The following is a 16,481-nucleotide window of genomic DNA, read 5'->3' as shown; positions in this document are numbered from 1 at the left end:
TTTGAAAGCCTTAACAGCTTCGTGGGGGTTTAATTGACATACTTGAGATGTACAAGTTGAAGTGTTTGGGCAGCTTTGTACATACCACTGCTATACAGTGTCTGTCATGGTCTCCCTCCCCCCCACTCCCCACCCCCGCTATAAAAGATTACCATTTGGGTAATCTGTAAACAATAGAAGTTCTTTGGTTTACTAGCTGGAGGCTAAGACTCAAGAGCTTGGCACCTGACAAGGGTCCTTGGGCTATATCATAGAAGCAGAAGGGTAAGAGTAGGAGGGGAAATTGACCTGACTCCTCCTTCCTACCAAGACTTCACTCTCTAGATAACAGTGTTGCTCCTAAACACAGGAAGCCAAAGCCATTGTAACCTAATCCTCTCTTCAGGGTCTAACATTCGGTAGTCGTTACCTGAGACATATGGGAAACGGAAATGCGTTAGGGATGGTGTTCACAATCCCAGACACATGGTGCAGGCACCTCTGAGGCTCTGGGTAGGAGTACCTCCTACTCTCCACGCAGCTTTAGCTACTGTCCGCTGCACAGACACTTGGGAAGACCAGCATGTGCCAGATGCTCTACACTGGTCTAGAACCCCGTTCTAAGAAGCCTGAAACAGCTTGTACACGTCTCTCATGTGCTGGGTGGTGGCAAGAGCATGCTGGCTATACGATGCCAGCTTGCCTAGACTCCCTGCCTGGCTTTCTCTTGTCGTTGTTTGAGGCTACATCATGACGTTGGCATCCCTGGGCCTCCAATGGTTTCCTCTGTCTCTGTTGTCTCGCCTTTCCCTTGGAGCCCTGTTGCTCCTGAATCCTCAGTTTGTCTTTGTAGCTGGCAGGCAGCTATGTATTCTTAGCATACAGGTGCTAAGATCATTGTCCTGGTCATTGTCTTCCCACCCTGGCTCTTAAGAAATGTAAAGTCTGTGGTCACAGTCACACACGGGGCTGCCCAATAGAGAGGGCATTTTCTCCCGATGCTGTGCTCTAGGAGAGCTTCACAGATGGAACGATGGCTCTTGGCTGCTTTTCTACACTTGACTGCTGGTCAACATCTGTTCAGAAGGCAAGAAGGTGAGGGATAAAGTGCAGGTTCACTGGGTCACGTGGGGACATGATATTAACATCTACAGGGCTTAGAGAAAGAGAATTTCTAAAGAATGCACATTTATTATTTATGATTTGATGTGTATGCAAATCCTGCCAGAATTATGTCTGCCTGGTGCCCACAGAGGCCAGAAGAGGCCATCAGGTACTCAGGAACTAGACTTACTGGAACTGGAGTTACTAGCTAACTGGTTGTCAGCTGCCATTTGGTAGTGGAGGATGGAAGCTGAGTCCTCTGTTGTTTGTTTTATTCATGTATATGAGTACTCTGTCATCCTATATGTCTGCACAACAGAAGAGGGCATCAGACCCCATTATAGATGGTTCTGAGCCACCGTGTGGTTACCGTAATTGAACTCAGGACCTCTGGAAGAACAACCAGTGCTCGCAACCACTGAGTCATCTCTCCAGCCTCCAAACCTGGACCCTCTGGAAAAGCGGTTTGCACTTCTAACTGCCAAGCCATGTCTCCAGTCCCAAGAGAGCTAATTTTCGTCTCAATTTCCCAATAAAGTCTTATTAGAGACTTTGACCCCAGAAAGGTAATAAAGGTCAAATCTCTTACCCCAAAGTCTTACAGCCAGATAAAATGTCCCTTCAGTAAGAGCAAGAAACAGACTCCTTCAAGCATCATGGCTCTTCTGTGCTGCTGTAATAAGCCTCAAGGCTGGATAACTTATAAATAAATAAAAGGGGTTAGTTTATTGTAGCTCTAGGTGTTGGTGAGTCTAAGCAGGGTACCAGGAAATTCTGTGAATGGGGAGAGGCTGCTTCCTCCTCCAACATGATGCTTTACTGTTGTGTCCTTGTGTGATGGGACAAAAAACGTGGTCCCGCCTTTTAATATCTGTCACACTTATAATTAAATTTCAACATGTGTTTCAGAGGGAGTGTTCAAACCACAGCAATGAGCACGTTTGTTCATCGCCTTCAAAGATCTCCTCTTCCTCCAAGTAACAACTGATCCAGGAAACCCCTGATCAGTTTGAGTTTTCTGGGATTTAATATCGAAAAGCAGACAGCATACAACCTTTACTTGCTTAGCTTCTCTGACTTGTCACTTTAACTTGGAGATTCATTCATGTAGTCCCCTCTGTTAGTAACTGATACTCTTCACTGCTGAGAACTCTTCCACTGTACGATAGAGAATTTAGGAAGTCATCTGTTGAGAACATTTGAGTTATTTCTGCTTCTTCGCTGTCATGAACAATGCTAAGAAATTTTGCATACCAGTCTTTATGTGAACATCATCTGTTTTTATTTCTTCTGGTCGGACAACTAGGAGTGGGACTTCTGAGTCATGTAGTAAAGCCATGTCCAACTTCCTAGATGACCTCAGGGTCATCGTGCTGCTCATGTCTGCACATTGTAGACTAAAGGAGAGAGACAAGAAAACTGCTCTGGTTCCTTTTCTGTAGTGGTGATAAAACACTTTGACAAAAAGCTGCTTGGGGACAAACGGGTTTACAGTTTCTCATGGAGGGAAAGTCAGAGCAAGAACTCAAGCAATAACTTTCTACCGGGCAGTGGGAACTATGAAGGAAGGCTGCTTACTGACTTACTCCCTAGCTTCTCTTACATAGCCCAGGGGGACCTGCCTAAGGATGGGACCACCCACAGCGGCCAGGTCCTCCTACACCAATCAACAATCAAGGTACAGGTATAGACAACACATCCACAGGCCCCTTATCTGGATAAGCAATTCCTCAAGCAAGGTTCCCTCTTCCCAGTTGACTTAGGTTATATCAAATGGACAATAAAAATAGGCAGAATAACAAAAGAGGTAACATTTATTGTACATTTTCTATATGCCAGGCATTGTGGTAAGGATCATAAATATATTTATTCAATTAATTTGGTAATGCCTCTGGAATAGATTTAATAGTTATCCTTAATCACAGATAATGAAATGAAGGCTTCCAAGACCAAATAGATCAGAATTAAAATGTATGCTTTATGACCCCAAAGCTCACGTTCCTGATGACAAGTGCAAAACAGAGCCCAAGTGTGTGACATTGAAGACCCTTGTCCTCTGCTGCTTTTTCTCCGACCAGACAGCCAATACAAGTAGTCACTGGGACAGTGATGGGGGCTTTGGTGGGTTAGATCTGAAAGTTCAAGAACCTAAGGAGAACAGTACACTGAAATATGTATTGAGAACCACAGGCTAGACCGAAGCAGTCTTGCAGGGAGTCATTTACGAAGTTGCCTAATCCAGTGTGCGCCTGACTTTAGAAGCTGCTGGTTTTCACTTGGTTTTGATTACAGTTCTTTCTAGGTCTCCATCCATCAAAACATAATAAATGATAAATGAAATGAGCATGGATTCTGAGACTCCCAAGACTCCGAGACTCATAGGTGTAATTTTTACCGTGGGAAGAACGTACATTTTTGAGTGGAAAAACCCTTGTATGTCACTGTGAAGAGCTGTGAAGCTGCTGGAGTAATGGAGGCGGCACTGTCTGTCTTACAGGCCTGTGGGGACTGGAGATGATGGTGAGGGGTGGTGCCTGGCTATCCTGGAACTCCATCTGTAGATCAGGCTGACCTCAGACAGCCTGCCTCTGTCTCCCTAGTTCTGGAATGGAAGGCATTAGCCATCACCACCCAGCTCCAGTCAAATTTTAGAAACAGGCTCACATTTTTTCATTTTTGAAATTTAAACCCTCCCTCGCTAAGGGATGGTGATCTCTCCCAAAGTGTAGGACATTTTTGAGTGTTATTACATCAGCACTTGGGTGGGGAGCTATTGCTGGGTTTCATCAGGGTTGAAGAAATCCGTGATTTGAAGATGTGATACTCAGTTTATGTTGCTGCAATAAGTCCCTGATATCATCTGCTTAGAGAGAGAAAATATTTCTCCTAGCTCACTGTTTCAACCAGCGGTCTGATCCTGCTGCTTTGGGCGTGTGGCCTAACAACCCATCTTGATTGGAACAAACAAAACGACTCAGCTCAGGACCAGGAAACAAAAGCGGAAAACGAAAGGGATGGAGGGAGTCCCACAGTTCCCTTCAAGCACCCAACCCCCAAAGACTTCCCATCAGGCCCCACTTCCTGCAGCTTCTACCACTTTCCATAGCACCAGCCTAGGTTCTTAGCCCTAAATCCAGCTCTGCCCTTGCCTTCACGGAAAGTACAGCCCGCAAACATGAAGAAAAACGCGCTCTGCTTTGTCAACATCTGTATCCTCACTCGAACCTCTCACCTTCGTGCAGATTACATAGCTAAGATTGGCAGCAGAAACAAAGAGCGAACTCCTGGACAGCGAGGATAGAAACTTACAAAATACTCCCTAAGCAGGGAGAGTCGGGGAGGTTAGGGGACACACCCTCCTGCTGACAGGGTTCGGGCCCTGCCCCGTCGGGAGAGATCACCTGAGAGTGAGGGGCTTGAAATGTAGGTTGCGCTGGAATTCCACTCACTGAGTGGGGCCCCTGAGAACACTGCCGGGAGAGAGCAATTTCCTCATTTGGCTGACCTGCCAGTCCATTGGCTTCCTGCTCTCCCCAGCAAAGCTAAGCTGTTAAACTTTGAAGTTGATCAAGTCTAGTTCTGAGAAAAAAGAAAGGGTGTTCTTTGCCCAATTGATCTCTTCAGGGGCATGGTCAGGAGGACAGGTAGGTTACTATGTCAACAATGTTTGGAGGGGGAAAAAAACAGGGACAGTTTACAGCTTAGCATGAGCTAGAAGATTTTGTTGAGCTTGGAGAGGGCTTTGGGTAATTGCGCAGTTCAGTCCCCTTTTGCTTATTGGAGAATCTGGGGCCCAGGAGTTACGGTGACTTCAACATTTCTTAAGCACAGTTCTTTGCTTAACGGAGGGGGTCTCTGGAGAGGGGATGTTTTAAGTCAGGCAGCTTCCTCGTGATTCATCTTAACTCTATGACCTCTTAACTAGGAGAAAAGGCATCCCCGCTGCAGCACGTCTGTGACCTAGTCTGCAGGGAAGGGACTCGCCTGCACCATTTATCTCGGGGCCTGTGTGTGTGTTTATTCTCTAGAGCCCTGCACTTTGCTCTTTTTATTTTTACTGGCCCTGCACTTGTGTTTGTTCTTGGGGCTCACCATGCTGAATGCTGGAGGCCACAGGTGTAACTTGAGCTCAGGACTAAATATAACCATAGCTATCACCAGAGGCGTCCATCCATGTCAGCCCCTCTTGGGTGTCTGCAAACCGCGCCCTGTGCTGTAGACATGGGGCAGGCATTTGCCCTGCTTTCCGAGAGCAGTTCACTTTGAAACTGGAACTGCCACTGCCACTGGGTGACCTAGGTCAGCAGGATAGCCACGCCCATGCTTTGTCTCTTGGGCAGAGCAGGGGCTCAGGTAGGGCCCCTCATCGCCGTCCAACGGGTAATTTTAACAGCATAGTAAACGTCCCTGTGGATTCCATTCCCACCCTGTGGGTCCTCTGAAGGGAACTGGAATGTGTCTTAAGTATACTGCATCACCCAAAGACATTGTTAGTGTTCCCAGAGGAAGCTGACTTGTGGTTTTATGCTGTGATTTTGCTCCAGACCCGAGAACCAAAGTCCCCAGACAGTGGTGTCCAACTCCAAATTACTCAGGGTCAGGCTTCCAACTCTATTTCCTCCACAAGTCCTCCTTAACCCTTCTACCGACCCCCTCTCCTCCTCCTCCTCTCTCTCTCTCCTTCTCTCTCACTGAGAGTGATTACTGTACTGGTTAAAATTTGCCCATGTGTCTCATAAATTATTTGTAGTTTTTGTCTTGTCAGGTTGAGAGCAAAGCTGCTCAGAATTTGAGCCCATGCCTTCTGCTTTTTCCCAGTGTCGAGAGAGCATTAGTCCTGACTGAGTTCTTGCTCTCCTGAGAACATAGAAGAAGATTCTGCCCCTCCACACTTTCCTTCCCCGAACAGTAGGATCTGCCATGAGCTGTCTCAAGGATGGAGAGGGTGACAAACAAGATGAGGTGGCCAGAGTGGAACAGGTCCTCTTAAACAAATATACTCAATGTAAGTAGAAAGCAGACTCTTGTTTTGTGAGCTGAATAAATGGGGAGAAGAGAGAGACAGAGAGACAGATTCGGAACAGAGCTTGAAGCACATTACTTCATTCTCCAGGCAAGCTGCTATCAGATCCCTGACAAGCTCTCTTAGGTCCTCAAGACTGAAGATGCAAGCCTCTCTGCCAGAACACGGCCTACAATGACACCATCTTCCAAGCCGAAGCTCCCCTCTCTCCTTCCCTGCTTCCCAGCACCTGGGAACACACACAGCCACATCCGCAAGGCGACCAGTGGAGCATCCTCCACAGAGCTTACTACCTGGGAAATAGGTTGCCCCCAAACTGCATTACCTTGAAAGGACTAAGAAGGGACTGTTAGATGAGGTGACTGAGCTAAAACGTTGGGGGCCCTCAGGGGCGCAACTCAGAAGATTTAGGAGCAGAAATCGCCGGTTAGGGATTTGTTGCCGTAACCTCAGGGGTCAAAGCTGCTCCGAGCTATTGCAAGGATGACGGCGGAGAAAGGACACAGCAGAGAGAGAAAAAAAGTTTTGGGGGTGTATTTGCTAGCTCCCAGAAGAGAAGGGGAGAGGTGACTTTGCAGGAGGCAGAGAATGCATGGAGAGGAAAGGACTGTTACTCTATGGGAAAAGGGGTGCAGGGCCGTGCTTGGGGCTGGTCTGCTACCCAAAGATACACAGCCGCTAACTTTTCCCACCACTGGCTGCCCACTAACCTGCTCTCAGGAAGGCCTCATGTTCATATTGGCTGTCAATGAGGGTTGGAAATGGCTCTTGTTCTTTGCCCTTGTCCCTGTGTTCAGAGGGTCAGACTCAGGCCATCGGGACTTTGAGTGGGCACACAGTGTCCAACTTAATTCACCAAAAAAAAAAAAAAAAAAAAAATTAGTCTTGGCCAGTGTCCATCCTACTCGGAAAGACTCTTTGTTGGCAGGGGTGGTGTGTGGTGTTGACAGCCTGTGTCTTTCCTATTTTTATTGCAGGCCGTACCACACAAGAGAACTAAAGAGTGTTGTTCTCACAAGCACAGCTGAGACTACGGATGGGGCTCCCTGTGAGCTGAAGGTGGGGCCTCTGGTACTAAGCGATTTGTGGTTAGAACTGGAATTTCAGGGTTCTTGTGGCCTGGGGTCTGTGGGTAGGTGTCAGAAAACCGGAATGGCTAGATCATTAAGGGGTGTTGAGTGGGGCCACGTCAAGGCTGTAGAAAGTTTTATCCAAAAAGCACAGGTTCTTATCTCTTCTGCCTTGGGGCGAGAAACACGATATTGTATTAGACAGAAGATCAAAGCCTGCCTTTCCCTTGGGATTAGGCAGAAAAGTCTAGAAGCAATGAATCAAGAAAAAAAGTTTTAACTTGTGCTTTTAAAGTCATACCCAAACTCCTTTTTTTTTATTTTTTTTTTGCTCATGAGCATATGCTCTGCATTTCTCCACACTCTGCGTAAGGCAATACGTGTGTCTGGAGTGTAGACCTGGTGGACATTCATAGATGTTTCCATAGCGCTAGCTCCCTTAGAAGACAAGGTGGCCTCCTCTATGCCTTTGAAACCTGGTATACCTTAATGTGCTCTTTCTCACAAGGGAAGCAGTTATGTGCCAGGCTGTGGGACACAGCAGAAAGAGTCCTTGCCTTGAGGAATTTCGATTTTAGCAGGGGAGAAGGTCAAGAAACGACACCAAGTGCGCTGTGCCAGTGAGTGGAAGGTCCAACGGAGGACGCGGTGGTAGAGGGACACAGTGTCTGTGTCTCGCCAAAGGAGTCCTCTGCCATAACCAGGCAGCCACCCTCTCACAGCCCAGCACAGAGCCCTGCCCCTCAGAGGATGAAGTGTGTGCATTTCAAGTATTTCCTTCAGCAGAAAAGCCACCAACTGCACTCACTTTTGCTTTGTACCCAACTTATTTTTTTAAAACGGTTGAGTGTGTGTGTGTGTGTGTGTGTGTGTGTGTGTGTGTGCAGGTGGCCGTGGAAGCCAGAAGGGGGTGTTGGATTATCCTCTAGCTAATTCCTTTTTTGTTTGTTTGTTTTGGTTTCCCAGACAGGGTTTCTCTGTGTAGCCCTTGGCTGTCCTGAACTCACTTTGTAAACCAGGCTGGCCTCGGACTTACAGAAGTCTGCCTGCATCTGCCCCCGAGAGTGTTGGGATTTCAGGCGTGTGCCATGGCACCCGGCCCTGCATCTGATTCTTCTTTGGACTGAATTTCCTCCACTCCGTGCGTCCCTTTAGATGTAGGTTTGTAAATAGTGGCATGTTCTCTTGTTCTCAGCCTGGATCTATTTTTATTTCATTGTGCTGCAGAAAAAGTTGTTCCCAAAAGGTGCTGCTTTGCATCCAGAGTACTCTGAACTGAAGAACCTACAGGGACCTCAGACAAGGTCTCTTTCTGGCTGTCTCCTGTTTCCCTTCTCTCCCAAGACAGCAACAGAAACTCAAATCTCCTTTTCCCCAAGGTGGACAGTAGACACTAGAACTCTCCTCAACCCCAGCCAGCTGTGAAATCAAGACGCATTATTCTAATCTTCTCCTGCCTTTCTGTGTAGTAGCTAGCTGTTAAAAAAAAAAAAAAATCCTTGCTCTGCCTTGTCGGATAATGGATCATAAAATGCTCATTCCGCACGGGTTCCTCCCACAGCTGGGAAGAGAGGTTGCCCTACCTGGAGGCCTGTGTGGAGAGAGAGTCTGGACACACAACCCGGCTGTGTCCCTTCTGTGCCGAACTATTAGCTCACACTTTTCCGTCCATCACATTTCCACAAGGCTGTGGGTTTTCCCAGGGGGTGTTTGCTGGGATCTGCATTTCTGAGGTCTCTCATGTCACATAAAGCTTTAGGTAAATCCACTGTGCTGTCTGTCCTTTGAGAAATCTATCTCCTCACACCTCCATGTCTGCCCTCGCTCTCACAATGTGCAGGGTTAGGGTGTACCCCTGCAACACCCTCTCTACCCTTCTTTATTAGTTTACACCGGATGAAGTCTAGATTTAAATCATTTCCCCCTCGGTGCTTAGAAACATTCCATTGTCTTTCCGTGCTTTGCTGAGGGAGGGAAGCTTTTAGTAATTGTCATTTTTGTGTAATTTATCTTTTGTCCCCTCGCTGCTTCCTCTCTGCAGCCGTGCTTCGTGCTTTTGCTTCTTCTCTCATTTTTTTTCCTTTGGCTGCTGAAAATTTTTAAATACTGTGTGTGTGTATGTGTGTCTATGTGTGTGTCTTTGTGTGTATGTGTCTGTGTGTATCACTGTGATGTGTGTGTGTGTGTGTCTCGTACCTCCACAAGGGTGTCTTATCACCATTTAGTTTTTTATTCTGTCCTTCTGGGAATAATGTCTTTATGTCTTTAAATATGTATTCTCACTCACGCTCCTTAATCTCAAATTCCAATTAAGTGTTGGCCTTTCTTCTCTACCTTCCATTTCTCTTAATACAATTTGATTTTTTTTCTATCTCTTTATCTCTCTGGCTGGATAAAGGATAATCTATGCATATATGTTACAGTTACAGAGCACAGCAATTCACAGTGCCATCCTCACCGTCTCTCTCTGATTTCACTGATCTGTAGTTAAAGAGCTCATTGCATTCTAACATGAACGACAACTTTACGTGGAGGAAATTAAATACAAGTCTTCTTTTCTCCTAGCTTCACAGTGCCTTGTCCTTTTCTTGTGATTTTGCCGTTTTTGTTTTTGGGGTTTTTTTTTGGGGGGGGTGGGGAGTGAGTGAGTTCAGCTTTAATAACTGATTTATTTAACCATGTGTTTAATATATGTGTTTAATATATTTGTTTCTGTGCTCCTTCAGATTGCCATTTCACTGTTCCAAGTGTGACCCTGAAGATTCTGTCTGCTCACTCTCATCAGTAGTGAACTGTTCTTTAGATTATGTGTGAGTTTCTCTAGTTGAGATTGTGTATGTTTGTGTATGTGTGTGCCTGTGTTCTCTATGTCCAAGTGTATGTGTGTATATGTGTATTGTGTGCATGTGTGTTTATGTGTATGTGTATATGTATACATATGTGTGTATAGCTACGTATATGTGTATATCTGTGTGTGTGTGTGTGTGTGCATATGCACAGTCTGTGAGAAAAGTTGCTTGTGGTGTGGATTGTCAACAGTATCCTTTCAATGCTGTCACTATTTCTAACCAAGGGCCCCATGAGTATATGAGCTGAAAAGCCAGGTATGTATGTCTGTATATAAATACTCTAATTGCCAAATAAAGGGTTCCTAGAGCAGAGGGAAAACTGAACCACAAGTTGGTGCAGGACAAAGCTGATGCATTCTTACTTTTCACGAAAGATTTTATTTCTTCGCCATGACTTTCGCCCAAACTGGGAACTCTTTCTTGGCTTTGCTTGGCCTGGTTGGGCAGACTCTTAAGGAACTGCAGAGACAGCTCATTGCAGCTCGCAGCTGAATTTGGGGGCTTCAGTTTCCAGCTCTCATTTCAGTCAGGCTTTTCAAAGCCTTGCCAGCTCTGTATGCCAGGATCCTACAAGAAGCCCAGAAACTGACCCCAGCATCAGCTGCTGAGTTTTGGGATTCTTGAAAAACAGGCTTTCCATCCCCTTTTCTCTACAGACCTACAGAACCTGCAGATGACTCACGTGCACATTAAGGTCTCAGGAGCATTGCTCTCAATCATGTATGATATAATGCTTATTCTTCCAGTCCCACCCCCACTCACCTCACCCTGACGAATTACAATGACAATTCTTTTTGTTTAGATTTTTGTTTTTGCCTTGTTTAGGTGTTTTGTTTCCTCTGCATGTTTTAGGGGGACCTAAGAGTGCAATTTTCATTCTTGGTAATTTATGCATTTTAAAACGTGTGTGTGTGTGTGTGTGTGTGTGTGTGTGTGTGTGTGTTGAAGCCTTTGTTGGGCTCATTGCCAGGCTTGGAAGGCCAATCCTGCTCTTCAAAACTGAGCTTTAAGCATTCAGCAGTGTGCCCTGCCAACCCCAGTTCTGTGCTCTGAATACGCAGACACTCATTAACTACTTCCAGCTTTCCTGGTCAAAGGATGCAGTAGCAATGTTCTTTTGAGAAGCACACGGTTAAGCAGGGTCATTCTTGCTCGGCTCATCCCCTTCCAGGGTCCGCCTGTGATATTTGCTTTACCCTGCAACGCTCTTTGCTAATCCTACGTGCTTTTCGTGCTGTGCTGGGATCAGCTCAAGGCTGGGCCTCCTCTCTTGCACCCTGTCATGAGATAGGGGAAATCAGCTGCATGCTCAGAATTGCAGACATAGAACAGCACAGCGTGGGCCAGTTTATCAGGGGCTCCTCTTGTGGAGTCCCTGTCAAGCAATTGGTTATCTCCACCCATGTCATGCAGTTTCATGTGGGTGCTGGGGCTGGCTCCCTCCAGATTCCTTCAGCAGGCACTAACATGCACTGCTCAATGCACTGCAGTGTCCTGAAAGAAGCAGCCCTTGACTGTAGGGAGCCTCTAAATTTATAGTAACAAGATACCGTATCAATATGAATTAGAAGGAAAACCCCAAGATCCCACAAAGTCAGTGTTGAGTAGAGAGGAAGAGTTTACATGAGAATGCCAAGGGGGCACTGGGCACAGAGAAGGGTGCCTCCGGAGTCTGATGGCACCTTCCCTTCAGCTCCTGAGAATACCAGTCTCTCTTCCCCAACCTGACACCCCATCCCTGCCTGCTTCGGCACTGAAGAAAAACATCCTCTTCATTCCAGAGAGAAGCAAAGCTCCTCTGCCCTCCCCTGCCAAGGAAATCAAACACACAGCCCCGAGAGCTCTGCAGTTTATACCATTGTGCTCTGCTGGGCATAGAAAGCGCAGCTTCCCTGCACGGAGTAAAATAGGCTTGCGCTCTCCTCCCACCTCCTGTAGGGTACATCTGGCCCACAGTCCCCCATCACTGTTTGCAAAGCTCGCGTTCAGCTATGTTTTGAATGGTGAAGGACTTGGCCAACAATAACCTCGGGACTTGCTCCGTTCTGCTCATCTGGAGGCCAGGGTTTGTATATATGAAGCTCCCCTCCACCCAGCTTTGCTCTTTGCTTCCTGGGAAGCCAAGATCATTGCCTTCCAACCTTTGCTCTCAACACACCCAGTCCTGGAATCTCTTCCAAGTTCTCTCCAAATCCTACCCCTTCTTTTTTATTACTATTACTATTATTATTATTATTTTATATGTTTGATGTTTTGCCTGCATGTATGTATGTGCACCATACATACATGGGTACATGCCTGGCACCCAACGAGATTAGAAGAGAGCATCAGATCCCGTGGGACTGCAATTACAGATGTAGTCTCCAGGTCCTCAACAAGTGCTCTTAACTGCTGAGCCAGTTGGCTCCAGCCCCGTCCTACTCATTTTAAAACGTGCTCTTTGCTTAGTGACTTCGGATCTGCAGTTAATGATCTGAAGCTTCAGGTGTGCCCTGTTTTGGTCCAAATTGCTTTTTATGATTTTCTGAGTTACCTGTCCAAGTATATTTGAAATGTTGATAACAGAGTGTCTATGACACTCAGCACAAGGATAGGTTCACATCACTAGTGTAATTATCTGTCTATCTATCTATCTATCTATCTATCTATCTATCTATCTATCTATCTATCTATCATCTGTGTCTGTCTATCTATCATTCATCTGTATAACTATATATGATAGTAATATTATATACATGCATATAAACGTATATATGCATATACACACATGTACATATGTATGTGTGTATATATACATATATATATTTTATATTTTGCCATGTGGCATTTCTCTATGATGCCTAGGTTGTTGTAGAAACCATATCTCTGGAAGGGGAAGTGACGTGTCTCCCCTTTCCACCACACACAGTACTTCCTGTGCTCTGACGCCAACACTTGACCTCCCGCTGCTGTCTCTCTCACACAGCATAATAAAATGGCAAGATGAGCCAGGCGGCGGTGGTGCACAGATCCAGGCAGATCTCTGAGTTCAAGGCCAACCTGGTCTACAGAGTGAGTTCCAGGACAGCCAGGGCTACACAGAGAAACCCTGTCTCGAACCACCACCACCCTCCTGCAGCCCCTCTGAAAAATCGCAATATGACTTTACCAGTTGGTGTCTTTAGAAGCTCTGTGATTAGCTGCATGCACACGTGTGCTTGCTATGTTTTCCAGATGAGGTAAGATTTCTCTGATTATGAAATGTCCCTTTTCCTCTTCAGGAACACTCTTGGTCTTGAAGTCATTTTTAGTTTGAGAGGACCATAAAGAAGATAGATTTTTGGCTGGGCATGTTGGCACAGGCTTGTGATCCCAAGTACTCAGGACCCAGTCAGGAAGGTTTTGGAAGCTCTTCATGTATTATTCTTAGATCCCCGACTCCACCTCTAGTACCCCCTTCTCACCTTGGGTTCATGCATTTCGCTGAGCGCTATGTGACAGCTGGTCAATCTTTAAGTGTCCTTCATCGTGGCTGGCTTACTTTCTTTTGCTCTCAATGCACTGATTCTCATAAAGAGACAGAACTCAAGAGCACCATTGCCAATCATCCCGGCAACCACCGCTCTACAGAAACTCCTGCCCTTCTCTGCCACCAGAATTGTTCACACAGCCGGCTGCTTACTTCTACCTCCTTTACAGAACTCAGCTTTGGTCACTGTGCTCAGCTCTATTCCAGCAACATGGCCAACTGGATGTGAGGTCTTCTCTCCAAGGAATTAATCCATTTACAAGTTTTCATTAGGTAAATAAAGACTTAAAATTCTGACTAATGTCTTCCCTGATGCCAGAATCTTTTGTTTCTGGAAGATCCAAGGTCTACTTCTTGTCCTCTTCCCACCTTGTTTTTGTTTATGTGTATATATATATATGTTTAAATGTATATATATATGTTTATATGTATATATAAACATAAGTTATACATTATGTTTATAATTTAAAGTAATTAATATAATTACATTTAAAAATTTATATATTAAAAATTTTAAACTTAAATATATATTAAAACTTTAATATATATATATAAATTTAATGCTGGAACTGTCATCTTGCTTGAGGAAAAAAAAAGTGGAACATAGGCAGCGCGGTGCTGATGTCCTACAGTAACCTTGTGTAGAAAGACAACGTGGGCCTCAGCCAAGAGAAGTCTTCAGCCTCCCCCATCTTCCCAGAAATGGCTTCAGGATGAGGTTATAGGCATAAACCACACTCCTTGATGCACAGTGTATCTCTGGGAAATGAATTTAACCTTTCAGTGATCCAAGTATGAGTGATGATAGATGCCAAGGGGTTGCCCCCCCCCATAATTCTGTGACAATGAGAACTATTGAACTATTAAGGGAGTTTGGAAAAATAAAATGACCTTACAAAGGTGAGACTTTCAGCAACTGCTAATACTATAAAGGTATTTGAAACGAAACTCTCCTGTCCGTCGTAAATTTATACCCTCAATTTCCTGGGAGATTGCACTCCTCAGTTTCTTCTGCAGAGTTCTAAATCAGATGTTGGTCTCTGACAGCCCATATGTCAGCAGCAGTAGGTGGGGCCAGGAAAAGACCAGCTAGGTGGCACCACTTTGCTCAGAACTTGTATTTTTGTCCCCCTTCCTCACACTCCATCACTTGTAAGAATAGCTCTACCGTTGCTTACACAAACCTTGTGGGAGTCACCAAACAAGAAGAGAAGGTTTTTAGCTTGGCAAAATTTCATTAGATTGACCAACATATCGTCTAAACTGGGAGCATGTGCATGCCCTGAGATGAGGGTTCAAATTTTCCTGGAACCACTGAAGTAACCATCAACAGATAATAACATGTTTTCTTAATGCTCAGAGTTTTCCTGGTGGGCAACAGTGAAGAGGATGGCATTTAGCTTCGTGGCCTGACTGAGTCTTAGTTTTCTCACCATCTGAAGAAGCAATAGGTATCACTGATGGTCTCGAAGATTTCCCCTTGTGGATCACCACAGATGGTCTGAGCATCTGTCTTATCACTGTACCAAACTATGTATGACACAGTGTTATTTATTTTGTTACTAATTTTCTAAACAAAAATAACCTTTGACCCTTCTCCTCATTTTGCCTTTACAAGGTACTAAGTTCAGTAAAGTTCCATGACCTTATCCTCTGCCCAATTCAGCAAAACTTAGGATTTCATGCTCCATGGATGCAATTTGGGTATCGTCAGTACCATGAGCTTTTCATTAGCCGTACATAGCATTGGGGAAGAATTTTATTCTCAGGTAATCCTATCTCCTCTATGGTAAAGGCTCACCTGTGCATTCTAATTTTAATTTCTCAGCAAAATTCTATTCTTTTTTTCAGTTATTTCTGATTTTTATTTGGAAAAGAAATCTCATCACAGGTCAGTCCATAGATACTTCTAAACAGTCATTGTCTATCCCACATCATGGTTAATCTAGAAGAAAGAAGTATTGGACATTAAGGGCCTCAAGAGAAGCAGAAGTAACAAATGCCCAGCAAGCAAGCACGGGCTGAAGGAATTTGTGTGAGATAATCCGAAAGCCTAATGGACAATGTGGCCATCCACACCAATTTTCTAGGCATTCATTCTGTTTACACCTGTTACAGTAGTGTAATTACTAATACCAGTCCCCTGACCTGCAAAAATGTTCTAGTTTTGGATGATAAATTATAAAGACGCCATAACGATGGCTCATCTGTAGAAATGAATTCAACAGAGACTTATAGCTAAGAACCACGATGATGGGCACTTTGTTAGCACAGGTGACATCACGCCCTGGGTGGATTTTAGTTTGAGTGAGGCAATTCCTCCTTTTGCGGGTGAGATTTGTATAAGCTGCACTTGTCTTGTTGGTTAATCTGATGCAAAAGATCTTTTCTCCGCATTCAAATTCTGATCTCTGGGATAGGCTTAGACCACTGCTGAGACATGTCAGGTCTTTCGCTCTGGGAAGCAGGTCAAGATCTGCCTGAAGGAACTGGCAGAAATGAACAGTGGAGAACTGTATAATCCTTGTGAAGGAAGGGGACCTGTGGTGTTACCATCTCAGCTTAATAGCCTGGCCTGAGCGTCTACCACATGATGAATGCCGGGCCTTTAGTCAGCAAGACAGAAAGGATTATATGAGCAACAACAGAATAGCTACGAGCTAAGAATAGCATGGGGTGTGAGCAATTTGGCACTGGAGGAAGTGCACACTGTACATCAGTGGGAGGTAGGAGACATAGCTGTGGATGTTGGCAGAGGCTAGGTGATGGAGAACCTATACCAGCAAGCATTACGGGTTTCCTTTGGAATCAAAATGTTGTCTCAGATGTCACCCCATCCTGAGGCCTCTCCTAGTACTGACATTAAATTTGCAGCAAGATGACCTTGTTTTCAGGATCTTGCTGACCTCTGAGAACCATTCGGCTCCCTCAAGGGCTCTGTCCACGTG

Source organism: Meriones unguiculatus, chromosome 4 (genome assembly GCF_030254825.1).
Source record: "Meriones unguiculatus strain TT.TT164.6M chromosome 4, Bangor_MerUng_6.1, whole genome shotgun sequence".
Classification (NCBI taxonomy): domain Eukaryota; kingdom Metazoa; phylum Chordata; class Mammalia; order Rodentia; family Muridae; genus Meriones; species Meriones unguiculatus.
Note: the sequence above shows the minus strand (reverse complement) of the source record.